The sequence below is a fragment of the Impatiens glandulifera genome, chromosome 8 (assembly GCF_907164915.1).
Source record: "Impatiens glandulifera chromosome 8, dImpGla2.1, whole genome shotgun sequence".
NCBI classification, from domain to species: Eukaryota; Viridiplantae; Streptophyta; class Magnoliopsida; order Ericales; family Balsaminaceae; genus Impatiens; species Impatiens glandulifera.
In genome coordinates, this window is record NC_061869.1 from 42,725,725 (window position 1) to 42,751,384 (window position 25,660).

General features: G+C 35.8%; 1 pseudogene; it reads left to right on the plus strand.

Annotated features, from left to right (window-relative positions):
- The first annotated feature begins 17,575 nt into the window (after positions 1-17,575).
- Positions 17,576-23,247, plus strand: LOC124913353 (annotated as a pseudogene).
- The last annotated feature ends 2,413 nt before the right edge of the window (positions 23,248-25,660 follow it).

Below are 25,660 nucleotides of genomic sequence, written 5' to 3' on the forward strand. Positions count from 1 at the left end.
ATCGACATCAGATCAGTAACCGGTGCTCCTATCACTTTCGGTGACAACTCTAAAGGTAAAACCGTGGGCAAGGGTAAGATTGTCCATGGTAACCTAACTATTGATAATGTACTTCTAGTTGAAAACCTACGTTTTAATCTACTTAGCATTAGTCAGATGTGTGATGCCGGATACACAGTAGAATTCCTTAAACATGCATGCTTAGTTAAGAACTCTCAAGGAATAGTACTACTAACCGGAAATAGGATAGGTAACATCTACAAGGTAGACTGGAAAACTAGAGTAGAACATCCTATATGCATGATAGCTAAAACTGATCAAACCTGGCTATGGCACAAAAGACTAAACCATCTAAACATGAAAACCTTAAACTACATTCGTGGTAAGAAATTAGTTGAAGGCATCCCAGATATAGTATTTAACCAGGATAAGGTTTGTTCAGCATGCCAGATGGGTAAACAAACTAGGTCATCGTTTAAGAGCAAAGGAAATCTCCAATCTAGCCGATGCCTAGATCTTCTTCACATGGATCTATTTGGACCAATTCAGGTCATAAGCCTAGGAGGTATGCTTTACACCATGGTAGTTATTGATGATTACTCTAGATATACATGGGTAATATTTTTACCATCTAAACGTGAAACGGTATCAAACCTAATCAACCTCCTTAAGCGTTTGCAAAATGAAAAATCAACTCGTATAAATTGCATTCGAAGCGATAGAGGTACCGAATTTACTAATAGCACATTAACTGCATATCTTGATGAATCCGGCATTAGACACGAGTTGTCTAGTGCTAGGACTCCTCAACAAAATGGCCTGGCCGAGAGAAGAAACCGGACTCTCAAGGAAGCCGCACGGTCCATGATAGCCGACTCCGGCATTGCTCAGAAATATTGGGCTGAAGCTATCAATACTGCATGCCATACACAAAATCGGTCTTTGATAAACAGATTTCACAACAAAACACCATATGAGGTTTATTTTAACAGAGTTCCTAAACTTAAATACCTCAGGATTTTCGGCTGTAAATGTTATATTCATAATAATGGTAAAACCCAACTCACTGCTTTTGATGCAAAGACCGACACCGGCATTATGCTAGGATACTCGTCGGTAAGTAAAGCATATAGAGTATATAACAATAGAACTGCAACCATGGAGGAAACAATTCACGTTGTTTTCGATGAATCGGTTGAAAGCAACACTGCTTCATGCTTTGATCTACATAACAGACTGGAAAATAACGATATTCATTCTGATAGCGAAGATGAGACCCCGGTCTTCAGGGGATTTGTCCATGACCTAATGGGCAATATTGATACCCAGCCGGATCAAGCTGTTTCACAGCAGGAAGCTGACACTTCGGTCCAACCCGAGGAAGCCGGTCGGTCTGACAATCTTGGTCAGCCTACCGACATGTCTAGCCTTGATCAATTAAACGGTAACTTGGTAGACACCCTTGAACTGAATCTCAGAAGAAACAGTAAACATCCTCCTGAGCAAATTATAGGTGACCCTTCAGAACCTGTTCGAACTAGGAGTCAACTTCTGGAAGGATATTTTAACTCTGCTTTTATATCCCAGATTGAACCGAAAAGAATAGATGAAGCATTGTCAGATCCGGACTGGATCTTGGGAATGCAAGAAGAACTAAACCAGTTCGAGAGTAGTAAAGTCTGGTACTTAGTTCCCAGACCGAAAGATAAATCGGTCATAGGAACAAGATGGGTATCAGAAACAAACTCAATGAGGACGGTCTGGTCACGAGGAACAAAGCCAGATTAGTGGCTCAAGGCTACAAACAGGAAGAAGGCATTGACTTTGAAGAGTCATTTGCTCCTGTAGCCAGGATTGAAGCCATTAGGATTTTTCTTGCATTTGCTGCTTTCAAAAATTTCAAAGTTTTTCAAATGGATGTTAAAAGTGCATTTTTGAACGGTGATATACGTGAAGAAGTGTACGTTGAACAGCCACCCGGCTTCAAGAACGCTGCACTTCCAAACCATGTATACCGACTAAACAAAGCTTTATACGGTCTAAAGCAAGCACCAAGAGCCTGGTATGATACACTAACCGCATTCCTATTAGAGCATGATTTCACCATCGGTTCAGTGGATAAGACCTTGTTCAAATTTGAAAGAAGGAACATATCCTACTTGTTCAATCTATGTAGATGATATTATCTTTGGCTCCACCGATCCAAAGCTCTGTGATAAATTTTCAAAAATGATGACTGACAAATTTGAAATGAGTATGATGGGAGAATTAAGTTTCTTCCTAGGTCTTCAGGTTAAGCAACTCAAGGAAAGAACATTCATCAGTCAACCTAAATATACCAAGGAGCTCCTGAAGAAATTCGGTATGGATACCTGCTCCTCGGCGGCCACTCCAATGAGTTCATCCATTAAATTGGACAGAGATGATGAAGGGCAATCAGTAGATCAGATTGCATACCGGGGCATGATCGGTTCCCTGCTATATCTGACAGCAAGTAGACCGGACATCCTGTTTGCAGTTGGTGTATGTGGGAGATTTCAAGCAAATCCAAAGCAATCCCATTACACAGCCGCAAAGAGGATACTGAAGTATCTAAAGGGCACACCTGATGTCGGTCTGTGGTACCCAAAGGACTCATCATTCAATCTAACGAGCTACTCAGACGCAGACTATGCAGGCTGCAAGATGACAGAAAGAGCACCAGCGGAACATGTCAGTTCCTTGGTGACCGACTGGTATCATGGCATAGCAAGAAACAGACATCCGTGGCTACATCAACCGCAGAAGCTGAATACTTGGCGGCCGGAAGTTGCTGTTCTCAACTTCTCTGGATCCAACAGCAACTGAAGGATTTCGGCATCACAGCCGAAGAGTCCCCAATTTTCTGTGACAACACAAGTGCCATTGCGATTACATACAACCCGGTTCTCCATTCCAGAACCAAGCACATCGACATAAGGCATCATTTCATTCGAGAGCATGTCACGCTGAAGCATATCCGGCTGGAATACGTACCCACCGATCAACAAGTAGCTGATATCTTCACAAAGCCTCTACAGGAAGCTAAGTTCTCTCAATTTAGACTTACTCTCGGTTTAACCGACATCAGTCAGATCCTCCCTAAGGATACTTAAAAGGAAAACCGGCTTCGACAGATAAAACAGGTAGTTCTTCTTAAGCTGCTGATCTTTGAATTCTCAAGATGCCTATGGAAGAACCGCCCAGCTCATCAGACAGAGTAAACCGACCGGCTACTTGGTGGACACACCAGCTAACCGCATCGGGATGAACAACTGATGACTGACCGGTTCTGAAGCAGGTCATCCTAGATTATTTGAATTTCACAGATGTGGAACAACTTACCAATGTTTGTAGATGTCGTTCTGAAATGTTGCCTTTTCAAAGAAAACTGGTCGCGCCTAAAAAGACGTGAAGATCTTTTGATATCTTCATGGTTCAGGCCTATGACCGACACCTAGACTGCAAACATACCCATTTTGGTGAAAACCTTTTATCCTGCAGTTAATACATGTCATTCCATTTAATGCCTGGACAATAGGTTAGCCCCTAAACTAGTATTTAAGAGAGGGCAACACTCACCACAAAACTCACAAGTCACAAGAATACTCTCTCACTAAGGCAAACTAACCATGTCTCAATTCCCAAACATCCTCCAAGTAGATTTTGAATCCTGTACCGGTACCGAACACTATGAAGTGTATCGGATGATTAAGAAGTTAGAAGATACTGGTCTCCAGTATTTTCTGGATGATAAGCAAATCATCTACCCTGCATCCGTTATGGAATTCTACTACAATGCCCAGAGTATTCCGGGGGAACACCCCATTTTGAGACCCACATCCAATCCAAAGTTGGGGGGGTAATTTTCGACTTCACCGAGCAGGACTTTGGTCGGTGTTTCAGTCTGCCCAAGCAAGGGATCACAGATCTCAATCCTCCTGCAGACATTAAGGCTGAGGTATCCCTAGCCTTTGCCCGGTCGGATGAACCTGTCAATGATCATGGTTCTAAATCTCTCTTGAGGGCTGAGTATCAGCTCCTCAATGATGTGTAGGAAGGGGCATCTTTGGAAGAGATGTCCACTAACACCTACTGCGTGGCAAGCTTCACATGATGGCCGCCATCATTACTGGCACACCAGTAAACTGGTCCCGGGTGCTGTTCGACACCTTAGTTTGGATGATTAACGTTCAGTCAGTCGGTCTCATTCCCCAAATGAGCACCCTTCTGGTGGAACTCGGCGTTCCAACTTGTCCTGGCGAAGGCCTGAACCAGGCTCAAGTGCTAACTAGGGAAATGACCGACTCTTTCTATAGTCGGTTTGAGAGGGAATGGAGGAGGAGAAACTTCAACCCTCCTCGTTAAGTCACTTCATCTGGCATCCGGTCGTTTTGCTGCATGTACCGGATGCATCATTAACCATATCGGCCTCATCCATGTCCACTTCGGTTTTATTTGTGCTTTCCCTAACTTCATCATTTATGTATGTCATTTTCGGTGTTGTCTCTACCGTCTTCGGTCTCCATCTAATATATATCATTATGTGTTAAATGCATTTAATGAGATAATCCAATTTAATGAGATAACTCCCAACCACCCGCACATTTAATTCCCAACTAATCTGGTCACTTTCCAACTAACATTTACCTCGAGATTTGCAAACCGCCTCTTCCCAATGCACTTTGGAAAGGAAAAGATTCTTTCCCTTAATAAAACAAAACTAACCATCAATGCTCAGATTTTCCCTCCAAAAACGATTCTATATAAGGAGCCATCCTCCCTTCACTTTCTCACATCCACAATCACTTGCACTTCTCTTGAATCTCTCTCTCTCTCTACATCATAATCATGCCAAGCCGAACTTTGGGAAATTTTCTAAGTGTTGACTTCGGCTCATGCTTGGCCGAATGGGACTATGACCACCCAAAGAAACACATGTTTGAAAGTCTCATTGTTACCGGTCTTCAAGCCTTCCTTGACGAATCCGGTCCCATACTGACTGAGGATGTCAAGGAATTTTTCAGAAATGCCGTTAACTGGGGAGATCGCATTGTAACCACGGTAAGGAATCATACCTTCCAGCTTGATGAAGCCGAATTTGCCTCCCTCTTCAATCTGCCTAAAGAAGGGTTCTCTGACTTTCCGGCCATGGAGGGAACTGATGAATACTACTATGTGTTCCGCTGTCTTGGAACCTTCGATACGGTGGAAACCCATGGGTTAAAGACCCGTCTCGGTCGTAGCACTCAGCTACTTCTTGAGATTGTCACTCGGTCCATTCTGTGCCAATCTGTAAATCAGCGGTTTTCAAAGAATACCTACAATATGATGACCCACATCTACAACCACACGCCCATCAATTGGGCAGCGGTCCTCTTTCAAACTTTAAGGAAAATGGTGCGGACCAAGAAGGGTCTCGGCTTTGCACCCCACATCAGCAGGCTGATTCTCAAGTACCGGCCAGATTTTGGACCGGGTACACCGGCATCTCCTCAAATATTCTCGATAGAGATGCCGTGGTGGAAAAGTATTCCAGAATGGTGTTTACTGCTTAAACAACCTTATTTAAATGTCTTTCTTTCGTCCTAATCGGCTTCCTTTCTAATGAAATATCGTTTCAGTTTTGATCGCTTCTCTTTACTCTATGTATCTATCTAACATAACCGGCTTGATATCGTTCGTATCCGGTTTCATAAAATCTGCTTAAAACTGTTAAACGCCGATCAATCAAAATATCTGAATAAGCTTGAACATAATCTACCATTCGGTCTCGTAGAAAAATACGTCACCGATGACATAGGCAAAGTTTTGGAGGGAAAAAACTCCCGCTCAAAGACACCGCACACCGTTTCGCACGAAACCATGTCCTTTCATTTTGGAGGGAAAACTCACGCCCATTCATGATGGGACGGTTTGCTTCCAACCGTGCCTATAAAAGGAAAGCCTTCATCACATTTGTCATTTCACAGAAATTCACTTTCTCTCTCTAAGCTACTAAATCCTTCGAAACCGATTTCTCTCATTCTCAAACTACTCAAACATGGGTCGTGATGCGGCATTGTTCAAACTATACTCTCAAGTGGACTTTGATGAGATTCGGCAAAATGGAACAACCGAGGCAAAAAGACGTAATTGACCGACTCATTAAAACCGGTCTGGGATATTTTCTGGAGGGACCTCACGTAATCTACAAGAACGCGGTTGAAGAGTTCTCAAAACCGCAACCGTTTCCTACGACAGGATCCTCGCAACGGTTTGCGGCTCCCAAATAGAAATCACCGAAGCCGTTAGTGGCCGAAGTCTGCATCTCCCAACTACGGTATGGACGCAACCAGCAGAGATGGACCGATGACGTTTTAAGATGGCTTGTCGCCGTGTATCAGCAACAACAAGCCGGTTCCCACTTCCGGAAAGAAAACAACTGCTGAAACCGGAGCTCATCCCGCGTGTGGACGTTTTTGCCAGGGCGATACTGGCAAGGGGAGGAAATTTCAGCAATCTGACCAAAGACAAAATCAGAATGATTTTTCGTCTAATGGAGGCACAGAGATCAATTGGGCAAGATCGGTTTTCAGCAATCTTATGGAAATGGTGAAACCGGACTCAGATAGGTCTTGGGGGTATGCCGTACAAACTCGGCAAGATCTTCTTACATCTGAAGATCAAAGTCGGTCCCCGGTGTTGGAATACTAAAACGCAGCATCATCCGATCTAGGCATTTTCTTCCAAGAAAGCAATCGGCCTCCAGTTCCACAGATGGCCGAAAGAAGAAAGCCGCAAAGAAAAATACCCCGGCAAAAGCGAAGCACCGGAGGAAAGAGAAAAGAAAAAGTAATTTTTCGAAGATCCACCTCAACAAACAGAGGAGGAGGAGTGGGACGATGAGGACGCCGATACAGAGGGAACCGAAAACAGACGGACCATGACGATGATCTTTCGGCTCGGAGTCCGAACAATGCCGAACCAAAGCTTCAATCCTGAGACCACCGAGGTGAGGAACGGGTTGATGAAGGAGACAATGATGAAAGAGCCGATGATGGAAACTTCAACAGAGAGGAGGCCGACGAAGCGGAGGCCGAAAGACTAGCCCAGAATCTCTTTCAGGGCATTATCAGAAGAGACGAAGATGTCATTGACCTATATCTGGAGTGGCATGAGTACCGGTTTAATACAAAGTATAAAGACATCCTATCGGACCACTCGCAAGAAACTGCATCGCCAGATTGGAGGAAGTGGAGGAACAATATCCTACGTCTCACCAAATCCAATACCATTCAGGAAATACGTGCCGAACTTGCCTACTGATACCGAGAAGTCATCTTCGACAGATTAAGAAAGGCGTATCAGAAAGATTAAGGAAGAAATAGCCGAAGGGGGATCGGTGTCTACAGTAGCACCGCTAGTATTAGAAAAGCTTGAAAAGGGCAAAATTGGAAATACGCCAAGAGATAGAGCGGTTAAAGCTGCTATGCAATCAGAAACAAGTTCCGGTGTACACCGCTCCGGTCATCGAAGATTTTCAAACAGACTGACAACAGAGGACACTGTGACACCAAGGGACATTGAGACACCACTGCCAGAAAATGATGAGGTACCGACTTCAAAGACTGTTGAGGTACAAAGTTTAGAAAATGTCGAGGTACCGATCTCGGAAAGTTCCGGCTGCGAACTTGGAGGAGGCGGTCACATTAGAACACCTACTGAGGTTGTGACATAACAGACTCCGATGAGAGAGCCGATCCTGATCCAACCAAGCAGTCCCATCCTACTCCACCACCGGCAGCCACCATTTCAGTTCCCCCTAAGGAATGGATTGAAGACCGGCTCCAAGAGTTTGAAGCATCCGTTTCGGGGCGATGATGAACAACTCAAGAAATTTGAAGTGTCCACGTCAGGGCAAATGGAAGACCGGCTTCAGAAATTTGAGGCATCAATATCAGAGATGATTGATGACCGGATAGTTGAACACAACGTCTCTAAGCTTCAACCATTCAAGGATAGCGCCGATAAAATATTTGACTCGGCCATAAAGTTCGCCAATGCGACGAAGCTGGTTGTGGATCACACTCAAACACGCCTGGAGCAACTCAGCACCGGACTATGGGAAGAGGCCGGTGAGCGAGATAAACTGTGCTCAGCATATTGTAGCTCTGGAGGGTCTCACTTCGGAATTAAAGAAGGATTTCGAACGGGTCGACCCAACAATTGAACCGAGGTTCTCGGCACTGGAAAGAAGAACGAAGATCTCGTGGCCGAAGTAAAGGCACTTACTGCGCAGATGGCCGAAATCCTGAAAGCTAAGGAAAACGCGGATGCCGCGGCTAGTAGAGGGCCGATGCTCTGGTTGCTAAGAGAGTCCAGAAAGGCTGGACGCCGAAGTCAGCAGAGACAAAGAGGCGCCGCGAGCGACTCCGCTGACCGAGGAAGAAGTAAGGCCGAGAGAATAAGAAGGGCTGAGAGCATGTATCCAGGGTATGCTGAGCAATAGCAAGACAGCCGCAGCGGATGGCCGAACGATTAGAAACGGAGCAACGACGGCTGGCGGGATTTGCGAAGGAACACGAGAAAAAGAAGAAAGCGGCCGCCTCGCTTCAGCACCGGCCGCCTCTGCCTCAAACCGAAGAAGGAGAAGAAAGCCGGCTAGTAAGAAGTTTCGGATTGTGGAGATGCTCAATATAATTTCTGACCCGGTCGAGACGGGTACTTCGCAGCAAGACGACCAAGTCGAGGATGTGCTCGAAGAACAGCTGCGGTAACCGATCTAAAAGACCACGACACTCCACGCAACCGCAACCGCCACCGCAACCAAAGAGAAAGAAGAGTGCCTACGAATTCACGGACTCAGAATAGGGACTATCCTTCTTTTCTTACTTACCTTAGTATTTTTGCTTAGTACTTTCCGGTTATCTATGAATATATAAAGTTATTTTTGAATACGCGCCTTATTTTGCATTTCTACATGATTTTGATAATTTTAAATAAAATAATCAAAAAGGGAGAAATTGTTAGATAAAAGATAGAGATTCCTCCAAAACCCCTCCCCAAAATTTTTCGAAAAATTCTCTAAATCTTTTTCAAAATCGGCCAAAACAAACAACCGGCCTACGGTTGGCAAACTTACATAATTTGATAATTTTAAATAAAATAATCAAAAAGGGAGAAAATTGTTAGATAAATTCATACCGGTTCAAATAAACCTAACTTAAACAACTTCCTACGCGAGGAACAAGGAACCGGACCGGATGAACAAAAGAAAACCAACTGAAGAAACCGAACCGGTCAAGCTACCAAACGATCAAGAGTATTCGTTACGTGACCGCCAGAGGAAGGATCGGCCAAGCCTAAAAGCCAGATCCATCAAATAGCCGATCAATCCTCAAGACAAACATACCCGGAATAAGCCCGGTCCACTTCACTATCAAAAGGATATTCGGCCAAGTCAGCGGCCACCTAGGGCCAAGTCAAGAGGCCGACCTGCACAAGAAGACACTTTTGGGTATCTGTTGAGAATGATACCAAAGGAACAGACTGAATACTTCCATATCCATGCAAGTCTGAGGAAAGACTGTAGGCTGCAGAGAAACAGTACTACCGATCTTTCTACTTCGGGATAAGCCCGAAAGGAAATCTTCAAGTACAGACAACTGTCCAAGCAGACAGTGCCTACATTGAGTAAAAGACAAACCCGGCAGGTTTGCTTTACAGACCGACAGGTCTGAAACAGGATGCCAGGTCTGAGATTGACCGTCAGGTCTGAGGAGAAGACCGCAGGTCTGAGACACTGAATCACTGCATCTCTGATCAGCCAATCAGATTCAAGGCTTCGAAATATGACCGTTGGCATATTTCACCTATAAAAGGAGGCAGTTGCAGAAGAGTAAATGTGGGACATCAAGCGGGACATTGAGCAGTTACTAAGAGTTACTAAGTGGGACAAACATTGAGATAACAAAAGCCAAGTGCATTTACTACAAGTGATAACAGTGTGGTATTCTAAGAAAGCCTAAGTGCTAAATTCTAAGTGTGTGTTACAATTTCGGTGTAAATTGTAAGAGTGTTATCGAGCAGGAAATAAGTCTCGATCGGATTGTATTTGTATTCCTTAGTGAATATCCTTCTCGCGGTTTCGAGAGGAAGGGGTGACGTAGGAGTTTTATCTCCGAACATCCATAAAATCTGTCTTGTCATTTACTTTCTGCTGGCTTCATTACATAACCGACTAACTTAATCATACCGCTCCAAACCGACTCCATACTGACCATACCGAATATCCAGATAACCGAAACCGACCCACCATTCTTCAAATCTCCATCATCCGAAACCGATTCCGCCTATCATACACGTGTACCGCTTCAACTTGAAAGCAAACCTCTTCCGCGCTTGAACCTAGTTCAAGGGTTTGTGACAGGTTGTGTAGTATTGAAACCCCGGTGTTAATCTCTAACCGGATTAATCACCACCCTACGAGTGAGAACCGCTAACCGGTCCAACCCCCGGTCCACCAGCGGCGACCTAGATCCTAACAATATATATATATTTATATATATATATATATAAATATATATATAAATATATAAATATATATATAAATACATAGACTAAATAAAATAAATATATATTAATGTGAGTTTATTTGTGCAAATAAAATAATATAAATTCATTATTTTAGTTTATTTGTTTTTTCATGTGTTAAGGAAAAATAATTAAATGAATATTGACCGGAGAAATACTAGGAAATCTATTGGTGCTGTTTAATTGCTAAATTTACCACAATCAATTCTCAATTTCATTCCACAAAAAATAAGAAAGTCCAATCAATCTTGGTGTAAGCAAGAAATTAAGACATTTACAAGTAGCTTTTCCAAACAATAAAAAAACCCTTAAATGAAAATGCTGAAATCTACTAAGACAACGATTAAATCATTTTAGTTTTTCAAGTTTTTAAATCAAAAATTTCATTTTTTTTTTGTGTGAGATTGTTTGAATGTTTGTTTTTAGTAAAAACGGTTAAAATCATTTTATTAAAATTAAAAAAGTGGGAGGGTCAAGAATCAAAGATAGACAAAACGTTAACTATGATTAAAGAATGGCAATCAAACGACCATAAAGAACCTAATTAGTAGGAATCAAACATACAAACATAGATTACAAATAAAGATTATAAACTTTATCAAATCCTATTATCCTCAATCAATATTTTTATTTCTATACCAATCTATTGTAGGAACAATGTTGTCTTACTCTTCCACTTGTTCTTTCCCTTCCCATTTCCTTCCTCTTGCAATAAAAACAATGATGAACTGAAGAGATTGATGAATACTGTCATTCTCATTTTGAATTTTTTGTTTATATGAACCCGTTATGATTGATAGAAAGAAATATTCTTTAGGATTTCCGGGTTCTTCACCTTATTGTTCTCAACTTAAATTTCTAGATCATTATCTTCATTTCCTTTAGATTTAGAATCCTCAATAAATTTGGATTCTTTTGTATCAACATTAAAATTCTCTTCTTCCTTTGATTAACCTGAGTATAGGGTCCTCTTTGGTTTTCATCAACAACCACTTCAACTTGATTTGATTACGATTCATTAACTATCTCTTCAACATGATTAGGGTTGAGGTTCTACCTCCTTCTTCGTACTCTTTCTTCTTGTTACATAGGTTTCTTTATCTCTCTTTCGTATCTTTAACCACATTTTCCTCATATGATTATAAACACCTCTGTTTCATTTTTCGGCATCTTTACTTTTGACTTTTATGATCTTCTTTTTGCAGGTATTACAGAAAGAGCATTGTATGGCCTACACTCATAAGGGAGTTTCATGACAGGAAGGTGTTTTTTTTTGTCAACTATGTCCATACTTTTTGCCAGTGTGCGTATAGGATGCACCTTAATGCTAATTCTAGAAAATGGATTGGTGCTCACATTCTTAGTAAATTGGGTCCCATGTATAATGGTCCTACCCAATAAAACTGTAAAAATGACTTAGAACTTCAGAATTGCACATAGTGCATGTATATTCTAGAGCTTGAATCAATATGGGCAGTTTCCTTTGGCTTACTCATAGGTTCAAGGTCTTCAGACTATTTTTCGAACTTAGTTTGTGATCTATATATGTATGCCAATTTTTTGAGAATTTCCTCCAGATTAGATCCTTTCTTGATTTAAGGAAATATAGATCATTGTACATTTTGCTGAAAAACTTCTTCATTCCATTTCCTTCTCATTGCTTCAACAATGTTCTCTTTAGTAATTTGGGAATGATACTCTATTTTTTCCTATGTAGTTTTCTCATAACTACATTTTCCAATTCCTTTATATAGTTTTCCTCTACTGAAGTAGGCAATTTAAATTCAAATAAAGAATTCAGTACATCCACTTCCACTTTGTCTGTGTATTGCACAAGTAAGATTTTTTCCTTTATAAGAGAACGATCTTCCGCCATTTTTTCATTGTTGTTCTTCTAGACTTTATTAGTTTTCTATTTCGAGTTACTCGAGAGTATAGATGACTTGGATTTGGGAGTCTTCACCAGCTCCTTCATTGTACAATTGACCATATGAACAATTTTTTTTAAATTTTCTTATTTTTTTCAGCATATTCTAGTCTTGAGATATTGGATGTTGAGTTGAATTGTAATTTGTTGTGCTTTCCTCTTTATTAATGACAATTAATCCCTTGTAGAATGCATAAGGAGCTTTATAATCTGATTCTTGAGCCCAAATAGATTAGCTCTTTCATTAATAGTGGCATCTTTCAAACTTCTTCATTATTCCCCTATTTTCCTGATTTTTTTCTACAGGAAGTTTTCCTAACAGTAGTTGGAGCAGATTGCTTACTTGTGTTGTTATATGTTGTTTCTTTGCTAATTTTTCAGCAATTCTTCAATTTATTTGACTGTTGCTTCCTTAATTTATTTTAGCACAAACTCGCTAACTTCTTTAAATTTATTACTTTTTGTATTTCCCTTCCCCATGATGGTAGAAAAGAGTAATTGCGGAAACCCTAAAAGAGATGATCACGATAAACGACAATCGAAGGCAAATTCCAACGGCGCTTACAAATCTACAAGAAATTTTAGACTAGCGACACTTAATGGCTGACTTACGGTGCAAGAAAATATGGTGCCGTTGTGTCGTGTCGCCTGTGTCCATCGCGCTTCCTTTGATCAATGGTAATTCTGACGCTAAATGTTGATGACTACAACGCAAAACATATATTTGCGCCCGTGTCGATCGTGTCGTCTATGCTTATTGTGACGTCGTGCAAATCGTCTTGTAGCCGATAGTCATTCTTTGGAGTGCAGGTTTGTCTTCCAATCTCGGGTCTCGAATTATGCAACTGCTGTACAACTTTAAACCACCAAAAAAAGGCTCATCCACAATATCAGAGTATCTTCAACTTGTGGCCCACGCCTCCTATTTGTTCAGGGCGGGCGGGCGTGAACTCTGATTCGATCTGGGTATTCAATCCCGCCGCTCTCTTTTATCTATGTGTTTCCTCGAGTAGGGTTGTTTGAATGTTAGGTTTTAAGTAGCTTCCATCAAAGTTTTAGGAAGCATTTAAGACCCACTTTAAGCACCTCTTCTATGTTAATTCCATTTGTAATTTCAATTTCATACAGTAAATATAAGTTTGATATATTTTATTTACAGTTAAATCTTTTTAAATTTAAATTGGTTGATTGAGGTTTAAAAAGTTTTTTTGGCTAATTGAATTTATTCTTTTAACTTTATATTGAAAATATTAAAATTTAAATTTTAAAATTGAAAAACACGAGTTGTCATTCTTGAAGAAAACCTAAAACATATCACAGGTTTTACAGAGGCAGGTTTTATGTTGGAAGATGAAGTCCGTGAACTAAACCCGCCGGCTCATGACCCCTCTATCTCATCAACCTTCAAACTCTATTTGTGTAGTTTTTTTTATTCAATTTTATTTATTTTGTTATTTATATATTAAAAATGCATTGAACTAGTTTTAACAAAAAAACGTTATAAAATAATTTTAAAACTGTTAGTAATAATATTTTTAACAAAAGATAAATTATTCATTGTTTCATTTACCTTTAATTTTAATATTTGATTTCAAATTAATTTAAAAAACTTCAAAATTTGTGGGTTGATTAATTTTATACTCATCAAATCAATTTATGAATAAAAATTTTAATTCCACATTTATTTTTTAATTTTCTCAATATTCAAGACATTAGGTATATTTAATGTAAATAAATATTATTATCCTAAAAAAAATTATTTAATGTAAATAATTATATTATCCTCAAACAAAATAGTCTTAAGACATAATTTAGATATTTTGGATCGGTTAGAATTTGACAAATAAACAAATTAAAATAAGTTCAAAATATTTTTAAAACTAACCAAAATATTATAAGTAGAGATTGTTTTCTAACTAGCATGCGAGACATAGTGCCAATGCTCTTTCTTATGTGTAACCAAATATTGAACCCCTAAGGAATATCTTTTCCGATGACGTTATTATTTTACACGCCAAAATATTTGTTTTCCTAATTTTATGGGGAAAAAATGGAGACACTTAAGTCACGTGCTAGTTTTAAACCAATATCCGATTTAATTTAAGATTTCAAAAAGAGGTTTAGTTTTATTTAAATCTTTATTTCTTTTTCGAAAATCGCGCATTTTCAAGGAGGATGTTTTAAACCGTACATTGAGATCAATACACCACGTTCATCAATCCGCAGACTAATGAAAAATCTATTGGTTTATATATACCACGTAGTTGGTCCTCGGAATATAGTGGAATGAGATTAATACACCATTTCATGAGTCTAAAAGATGATAGGAACCTCATGCCAACATTTCGTAATGTCTCGATATCAATGTATGGATGAGACACTTACGTCACTAGTCAACCCTTTAACTATGTTAAAAGACTAACCTATTTCATAGATGAAGCAAGCAAAGCAAAGCAAACGTATTTCAAGATCCGAACTTGCTGACAAGGCGCGTAACAGTACCAGAATTAGGGTATTGTCAATAATGTGATAGCTAGGTTTTATTTCTCCATCATTTAGTATTTTCAAAATAAATAAAAACAAGCATAAGTAAAATTATAAATGAGGTTGGTTTGTCATCTATTGTGTCAAACTTAAATATGCATTTTTTTTAAACACGTCGTCGTAATTTCCAAACTTTGGATAAGAGAGGTATTTTGTATGTATTCATATTTTACGCTCTATTTATAATTAAAATTAAACTTATTTTTAATAAAATAAAATGTATAAATAAATCAAGACAATTAAAAAATAAATTAGAAAGAATTTATTTGTTTTTAATTAATTTGTTTGTGTTTTTTACAAGTACAACGTATAAATATAAATAACCACTTAATGAAAAATAAATAAATCAAAAAATATGCATTTGGAAAAAAAATATATTTAGATAAAATAAATAAATTATATATATATAGAAATAATGTAATAATATTTTCTCTATTAAAAATACAATTCTTTTAAAAATAAAAGTCTTTTAAAAATAAAAAGTCTTTTAAAAATAAAAATAAAAACACATTATAAATATATATATATATATATATATTTTAATTCTCAATCATATTCATTTTACACGCAATCATAGCCCCCAGTGCTCAATCTCTGCATTAATATAGGCCTTCATTGCTCTCTCTCCATTAATATTCATCTAATCAACTTATAGAGATTTAAATACATGAAAAAAAAAAAGAGTGTTTGGATGATTTTGAGTACGAGGATTTCATATTCTTCGTAAAATGATAAATTTAAAATTGAAGATATAGTAATATTTAGTATAATAAATTAAGTGATATGATTAATAAGAGGCAGTTAAATAATCGTACAATGATTTAGATTAGGAATGTCAATTTAAAACCACCAAGCGAAAATCGAACTGAATTCTCTTGATTGGGACGGTTTTTCTCCAAAACTGAACAAAGATGGAATGAGAATGATATTTTGTTTTCTAGTCCCGACCCGCTCCGCCCCGAACTCATCCCAATTACTACTCCGAATAAAATAAACATAATTAAATATATTAAATTATCAATATATTTATTATATTTTATAAGATTAGTATGTCAATTTTTTATAATAATATAAAATTTTAATATATTAATATTAAAAAATTTGTTTATGTAATTTTATTTTATAATTTTTTTTATATTTTTAAAAATATTTATTAAAAAGATGGCCCGCACAATTTCTCCAAAATCGAACAAGGCGGAATAGTACTAAAAAAGTTCCCAAAATAAAAATATTATAGAGATGGTAATATTTTCCCATCTGCACCACTTTATTGTCCTCCATAATTTGAATTATTTAAATAACATAAACCGCAACAAGGTTTACGAAATTATATTATTTGAGAGAAAATTCTGAAGCTCCAAACTTGTCAGAAACAATCAGAGTGCATCATGAAGTTCTCCAAAGAGCTAAAATCTCAAATGGTGCCTGAAAACATTATAGCATTTGGAAAAAAAATATATTTAAAGTATATATTTTTTAAATATTTTATTTAAATATTAGTTTAGATAAAAATAAATAAATTATATATATATATTAATAAATTTAATAATATTTGTCTATTAAAAATACAATTCTTTTAAAAATAAAAGTCTTTTAAAATAAAAAGTCTTTTAAAAATAAAATAAAAACACATTATATATAGATATATATATAATATATATATATATATATATATATATATTATCTCATTCTCTCTATTTTATATTCTCAATCATATTCAATTTTACACGCAATCATAGCCCCCATTGCTCAATCTCTGCATTAATATAGGCCTCATTGCTCTCTCTCCATTAATATTCATCTACTCAACTTATAGAGATTTAAATACATGAAAAAAAAAAAAGAGAGTGTTTGGATGATTTTGAGTACGAGGATTTAACCATATTCTTCATAAAATGATAAATTTAAAATTGAAGATATACTAATATTTAGTATAATAAATTAAGTGATATGATTAATAGAGGCAGTTAAATAATCGTGATTTAGATTAAGAATGTCCAATTTAAAGCCATCTAGCGAAAATCGACCTGAATTCTCTTGATTGGGACGGGTTTTCTCCGAAACTGAACAGAGATGAGCGAGAATGATATTGTGTTTCTTGTCCGACCCGCCCGCCCCGCCCCGCCCCGAACTCATCCAAATTCTACTCCGAATACTATAAATATAATTAAATATATTAAATTACCAATATATTTATTTATTTATTATATTTTATAAAAGTAGTATGTCAATTTTTTATAATAATATAAAATTTTAATATATTAAGATTAAAAATTGTAATTTTATTTTATAACTTTTTTTATATTTTTATAAAATATTTTATTAAAGATGTCTCGCAGAATTTTTCCGAAATCGAACAAAGCGGGAATAAAATTAAAAAATTCCCAAAATAAAAATATTGTTGAGATGGTAATGCTTTCCCATCTTGAACCGCTTCATTGTCCTCCATAATTTGAATTATTTAAATAACGTAAACACAACAAGTTCTCACGAAATTATATTATTGGAGAGAAAATTCTTAAGCAGCTCCAAACTTGTCAGAAACATCATGAAGTTCTCCAAAGAGCTAAAATCTCAAATGGTGCCTGAATGGAGAACAGCTTACATGGACTACGAACTCCTTAAAAACCCATCTTAGAAGAGCTTCGAACCAAAAAGAAAACCAACCGCACGCTTCTCGTTCTGCAATTCAAAGAAAGCTTACACTTTACAGAGCCTTCAGCGGTCTGACACGAAAATCAAGCACGATATCTGTTTTATCAGATATGGAGAATCAAATTTCTCATAAGGAATTTCATCAAGTTGCTGAAGAAGTTAAGTTCGTGGCGCCGGTTTGATCATGATCTGAGTGAGCTTGAAGTTGAGTTTTTTAGTAAGCTAGATGATGAAGTGAACAAAGTGGTGAAGTTCTACAAGGAGAAAGTGGAAGAAGTGATGAATGAGGCTGAAATGATTAATAAACAGATGGAAGCTTTTATTGCATTTAGAATTAAAGTTCATAATCCTCCATTGAACTTTGATGGGCCGATGGAAATGGCTCGTTTGGCTTCTCAAGTGGCGACTGTTTCTAATATATCGGTTTCTAGTCCATCGGGAGATAAAGGAGCTAGTGGTAAGAATTGATTGATTTCTTTCAGCTTGTTTGATGTTTTTTTGGGTTATAATTCGATGATAATAACGTGATCTTAAAAATCCCCTATAAAAAATATATATATATCAAACAAGGCTCTCTTTACAGGTCTTATCTATTTTACTTTTTTTTTTTTTCACAAGGGTTTACTTTTCTATGAGCCTAGCAGCAAGACCTAGGAGTTTCTTAGTGAATTGACCCAAATCCAATGAATCTCTTTGAGTTTTCTTTATAGTCATGATATATTTGTTTGACTGTTAGACCAGTTTTAGGGTAATAACTTTTAATTTGATTCTCATGGGTTAAGTAATCATAATTTTTTACCTTAGTTTAAGTGGAAAAAAAAAAATAGATTTAAGAATGTTGAGATATTAAATTGATTATCATGCGAGATGTTTTTGAAAAAAAAATTAATCTTCAAAATATTTCAAATGATCCCCCACATGTGCTACAAATTAGTTGGCTTCACTTTTTTTTTCTATCCTAAACTAACTAAATTTGTTCATCTTTATTTAACTTACTAAATTTTATTATTTAAATTCAGTTATTATATATATATATATATATATATATATATATATATATATATATATATATTTAATATTTTTTATTAATATTATAATTATTATTAAATCCATTAAAATTTATAATATATATTTATACATTTAAAATTATTATTTTTAAATAATAAATATTTTTTAATTATTTTTATAAATACTTATTTAATTCTAATTAATTTAAAACATCTTAGTCATACAATACAATAATATAATAATTAAAAAAAATATTACAATCGTTTTATTTTAAAATTATTGATGATATTGCCGACAAAATTATCAATTAACTTAACTAAGATAATTTTAATAGTTTTTATTAATTATTAATGTATTGAATTGCAATTGTTAAAGTGTTTTAAATAAATTTGTTTAAGATATTTATAAAAATGATTAAGTGAATATTTATTATATTATAAAAAATAATAATTTATAATAATATATATATAATATATATATAAATTTAGAACATGTTTAATAATAAGTTATAATATTAATATTAATAAAAATATTAAATATTTTTAAAAAGGAAAATAGAAAAAACTAAATTTAAATAATAAACTAGATTAGAATAAAACAAAATAAGAAAATAGATTAAATTAGTTTGAGATTCAAACAAGTTTACTTTGAGAAAGTGTGAGGTTGGGCTTTAACCTTTTTCTTAACCAACTAATATGACATTGAATTTCTTTTATATTTTTTTTAGTGTTAATCTAGTTTTTCAGAAATTATCTCTATCAAATAACTATTACTTTTAATTATTAAATCATTGATTTTATTCATTAAAATATTAATATATTCTTATTATTTATATTAAATTTAAGTTTTAAATAAAAAAAAACATTTTATAAATAAATCAATTATAAACTCAAATAACTTGTTATTTTATAAAAACAAATATAACAACCCCACGTCTAATATTTCGGATCAAACAATATCTAAAAAAAACACTAGTTTCACAATGATGAATAATTTTGAACAAAATGTGGAAGAGGTAGTCAAGACTATATTTTTAATTCAATTAGATAAATAAGTGGGAAAGGATAAATATCACAACTAACACCAAATCCAAATAATTTATTACATGTGCACTATATATAACTACACCATAAAATGAAAGAACAACTACAAAAACAGTTGAAAGATATGGATTTCATTTATGTGTATTTCATATCTATTTTTCTCGCTTAGATCGATAACTTAACACAACACTTATCAATAACTTGTAATGAAACGATTTTTTTGAACTATTTTCAACACCTTTTTAATTATTTGCAGGAAGGAGTGTAATTGATGTGATAAAAGAAGAAGAGATTGAAGATGATGAAGGGGGTTAAAAATGGAGCCAGAAATTCAAGACATTGATAAACCAATTGTGCAGGAAAAGGAAATATAAATAATATTAATATGAAGGTTAGGCCTGCAGCATTGGAAATCCTTGATCAGGTGAAATTTAACAATTCTCGAGGGACACCTAGATCGACCCTCTTAGGAATTATAAAGGGTCAAGCTCAAAACAACTTAATATTTGATCGCGAAAGTCTTAAGAGAATCGAACAACAACTTAAACAGGCCTTTGTTGAATTCCATTACAAGCTTCGACTTCTCAAAAGCTTTAGGTAATTCAATAAAATTTATTACATCATTATTTGTGATATTTAGTGGACAAATGATAAATGTCTCACTTTTTAATTGAAAATTTACTACTAAGATCTTTTAATTACTATCTCAATTATTTATACATGTAGTTGTTTTTGTTAACAGCTATTTGAACATGTTGGCAGTATCTAAGATCATGAAGAAATATGACAAGGTGCTCTTTCTCAATTATTTTTAACAATCAAAAGAAAAAGAAAAAATGTAACTACTAATTAAATGAAATATGAACTATTACAGATATCATCAAGAAGTCTATCAACAACTTACATGAAGATGGTGGATAACACTTACTTGGATAACTCCACTGAGGTAATAATCAAATTTTATTTCATGATTTCATTTTCATTTTAATTTTTTGTTTGTTTTTGCATTAATATAGCTAAACAAGCTTTTGGAGAGAGTGGAAGACATATACTCGAAGCATTTTGCAAAGTCAAATCGGAGAAAAGCGAGGAATGTCTTAAGGCCTAAGGCAAAAAGGGAAAGACATAGGGTGACATTCACTATGGGTAACTAATTAATCCATGTTTTACTCTAGTTTTGTTTTCGAAATCAAAATTTATTATCTAGAGTAACCTAATACAATCATATTTTTAATTAATGAAATTAGTTTAATCAACCGTATTGTATATATATTTTTTTTAACAATGATAGGGTTCTTGTTGGGATGTGGAATCTCTCTTATAGTAGCTATTGGTCTCTTGATCCGTGCTTACAAGATTTGGGATCATGAAAATAGTCCCAAGTATATGGAAAATGTGTTTCCCCTTTATAGGTAAATATATAATTCAAATATAGATATCTTAAACAAACATTCTTTCGTTTGTTTTTCTTAAATCTTTTGTATCGATGAATATTTGCAGCTTATTCGGGTTCTTGGTCCTTCACTTGATTATGTACGCGGGAAATATATACTTCTGGAGAAATATCGAGTGAATTACTCGTTTATATTTGGTTTTAAGGAAGGAAACGAGTTGGGTTATCGACAAGTCTTATTTGTTGGTTTTTCCATAATGGTTCTTGCTTTAGCAGCTATTCTTGCAAACCTAGACATGGAAAGGGATCCAGTAACTAAACATTACGATGCTCTAACTGAACTTTTACCTCTTGTCTACTAGTGGTAACACATCTTAGTTTAATTATTCCTTAGAAAAAAATGAATTTTTCTTGTGAAACAATTTGCATTGATACAAAAAGAAGAAGTTAATTTCATGTGATGATCTTTTACATGATCTACAGCTACTCTTGATAATAATATTGTGTCCACTCAATATCATTTATCGATCAAGTCGATTCTTCTTCATCACTAGTTTATTTCACTGCATTTGTGCTCCTTTATACAAGGTAAGCTTGAATCTATTTGATGATCAAGTTAAACCCTAATTAATTTTCAATCAAATAACTTTTCATAATTTGTTTCTTTTCTCATTTAGGTGGTACTTCCCGACTTTTTCCTGGCTGATCAGTTTACCAGTCAAGTAATAACAATAAATCAAGTTGTTTTATTATTTTTTTTCATGCAATATCTCAATTTTCTTACCATATTCCTACAATTTACGCGATATTCTTGATAAATTTCTTTTTATGAGGATGAGTAAATGTTCTTTTAACTATATTACAGGTTCAAGCACTTAGAAGTCTGGAGTTCTATATTTGCTACTATGGTTGGGGAGACTTTAGGATTAGGGAAAATACTTGTCGTGATAGTAAAGTCTATCAAACTTTTTTCTACATTGTTGCCATCATACCATATTGGTTTAGATTTCTTCAGGTACGCTGCTCGAACTGTTTCTTTATTAATAGCCGAAATGGCGGTTTTGTTTTTTCGTTTTGAAAAGTGCGAAACTTTTAAATAAAACCAAATACAGTAGGAGTCAGCAACACAAATTGCCACAAGTTTAGTAAACAAACAAGGACAGTGACTTTTTAATAAAAGGGTTTTTGGTTTTTCAGTGTCTTAGGAGAATGTCAGAAGGGAAAAAAGCTAAGGAAGGAATGAATGCATTGAAATATTTATCAACGGTTGTGGCGGTGAGTTTTAGAACGGCTTATACCTTTAACCCATCGTTTGCATGGAACTTGGCGGCCTGGATTTCATCGGCCATTGCAACAATCTTTGCGATGTATTGGGATATTGTCATAGATTGGGGTCTCTTCCAAAAGAACTCCAAGAACAAATGGCTAAGAGATGAGCTAGTTATCCCACACAAGACTGCATACTATGTTGCGACGGTCAGTTAAAATAATTAAATGCAAGGTCATGAAATATGTTTTTGAGACTTGACTAGTTTTTTTTCCCAACGATTTGCAGGTCTTAAATTTGTTGTTGAGACTTGCATGGATGCAAACGGTTCTCAATTTTAATGTACCCTTCATGCATAGGAACCTGATGTTGACGGTTGTAGCAACTCTAGAGATCATTCGACGGGGCATATGGAATTTCTTTAGGTATTTACCATTGCCAATCTTTTATGAACAAATACAAATTAAATTGTTTCATGTGATGTAAATCTACTTTTTTCAATGATTGGTTAGGTTGGAGAATGAGCATTTGAACAATGTGGGAAATTTCCGCGCCTTCAAGTCGGTTCCCCTTCCATTTCAATACGAAGAGGATGAGTCAAAGGATGAGTAATGTTCTTGGCACCCTCTTCCAAGTTTGTAATGCATAATACTACAAATGAAAGAAAACTAAAAAAGATCACATTCTTGGACTTTATAGATCCTTGTCAATTGTGACAATATATATTTCATTTTGGATATCCATGTATACCTGGCATCTTGTAATTTTGCTAGGTAGTTTGCATCAGTTAAACTTAATTGTTCTTCCTTATTATTAACATGTATAATTACTACCATTTGATTATTGAAATCTTGTCCTCAACTAATAAGTAATGAGCATGGGTTGTTTTAGAATTCGTCCCGAAATTAGTATATGTTTTACAAATAAATAAAACAAAATATAATATATGTTAGGATCGGGTACAATAATAACACGGGAGTTAGAATATTGTTGTGCTCATCTTGACTTTCAATTCGATTTTAATCTTATTAGAGATTAAGATCATATTCTATTCTTCACAAATTTTTGCAAACTTTTGAACGGATTCAAGTGCGGAACTTCTTACTCGATTTGAAGCGACAGATAAACGAATGCAAGGTGCAAAAAAGAAATAACACAAGAAGTTTTATGGATGTTCGGAGATAAAACTCCTACGTCACCATTCTTCTGTTTCCAGAAGAATTTTCACTAAAAAACTTTGATTCGTATAGACACTACACAAACCCGGTCAAATATACAAGACTTAAGAACTGTCTATTTCTGTACTTCTAGCTAACACTCTGTTGAGCACACAACCTCTATTCAACTTACAATACTGAAACTTTACACAAAAAGACAGTAAATGAATTACAGAATGATCTTAGAGAAAGTAAACACGGTGCTTAGTAATTCGTGAGATTACAGAGTTATCGAGAGAATAGAGAGATTCTTCGTTGTACTCTACTTGCCTTTTATACTAAAGTGTAGCAACGGTCGAATCTTCCTCTTGGATACGTATTAACTACCTGTTGGATGTATGCCAGATGTGCGAGAATGTACACAAGAATATATTCCTTAGATGATGGCGTACCATATTGTATTGGAGAATATTCGCTGGAACGTGATGTACTAGAAGGTACAAACGGATTGGTGGAATATTTGAGTACGTGGCACTTAGGCGGTTAGTGCTTGATAGGCAAACTGGGCAGATGGTTGATACCAGACGCTTCTGATGGGATGAGCAGATAGACAGACGCTTCTTTAGACGACTGTTGAGGAAAAGCGTCTGCTTACGCTTCTTCAGACCGGAGCGTCTGATGAAGAAGAAAGTCTGCTCGCGCAGTTCTTCAAACTAACCGTCTGTAGAGTCAGACGGCGTTCCTCGCGCACTTCTTCAGACTACACGTCTGATGAAGTTAACGATGTTGCTCGCGCACTTCTTCAGACTACACTTATGATGAAGTCAAACGACATCTGATGAAGTCAGACGACGTCTGCTCGCGCACTATTCCAGACTACACGTCTGATGAAGTCAGACGACGTCTGCTCGTGCACTTCTTCAGACTATACGTTTGATGAAGTTAAACGACATGCTCGCATACTTCTTCAGACTACACGTCTGATGAAGTTAGACGACGTCTGCTCGCGCACTTCTTTAAACTACACGTTGATTTAGTTAGACAACGTTTGCTCGCGCACTTCTTTAGACTAGCACGTCTGATGAAGTAAACGATGGTCTGTTCGCGCACTTCTTCAGATTACACGTTTAATGAAGTTAGACGACGTCTGCTCGCGCACTTCTTCAGACTACACGTCTGATGAAGTTAGACGACGTCTGCTCGCGCACTTCTTCAGACTAGTATGTCTAATGAAGTTGGACGACGTCTGCTCGCGTACTTCTTTAGACTAGTCTGATGAAATTAGACAACGTCTGCTCGCACACTTCTTCATACTAGCACGTCTAATGAAATTAAACGATGTTTTCTCGCGCGTCTTGAGATGTACATGCGCATAAACAATTTACACAACTTAGTTTTGTTCAAACCACATCATTAAAACTATGTCGTATTGATTTAAACTTATTCATTTAAGTTTATTAAGACATTTTTATTTAATTAATTGTTTATCTTTTAATTAATTTTCCATTTTCTTTATTTAACTTAAACTAACAATTTTCCCCATTTTTGATGATGTTAAAACTAAGTTAAAATTGAGTTAAGATTCAAGAAGTTAAAACTTAACCCATATATTTATAAATATGAAAAACATAGAAAATACAAAGTTTAAGGTCTAAGGTCCCCCCCTTTATCGTCTTTGGTCTTCTTCAAAGTTGTTTACTTCGCCTTAAAGAATTTCTAGCCATCTTTTATTCTATCTCTACCGTCCTCCACGGCCTCCTTGATCTGGCTTTCTTCTGGAACGAGTTACCTCTTAAGTCTCGTCCCTCCTCGATTACTAACCTTCCCCCTTTTTTAACAGTTTTGAAGGGCGAGAATGAAACTTAGTAACTTCATCCTTCTTCAGCTTAGGAAGCGACGAGCGACTGCGTCGTATCTCCGATTCGCTGTAGCTTTCTGAATGTTCTTGATGGATTTGGACATTTCCATTTTTACATTTCACCAATCTGGAGGGCGAGAATTTATATAGAAGACTTTGTCTCTGAGTGGAGGTGGAGATTATTATTAGGAAAAGTAGACTTCATTCTGATCATC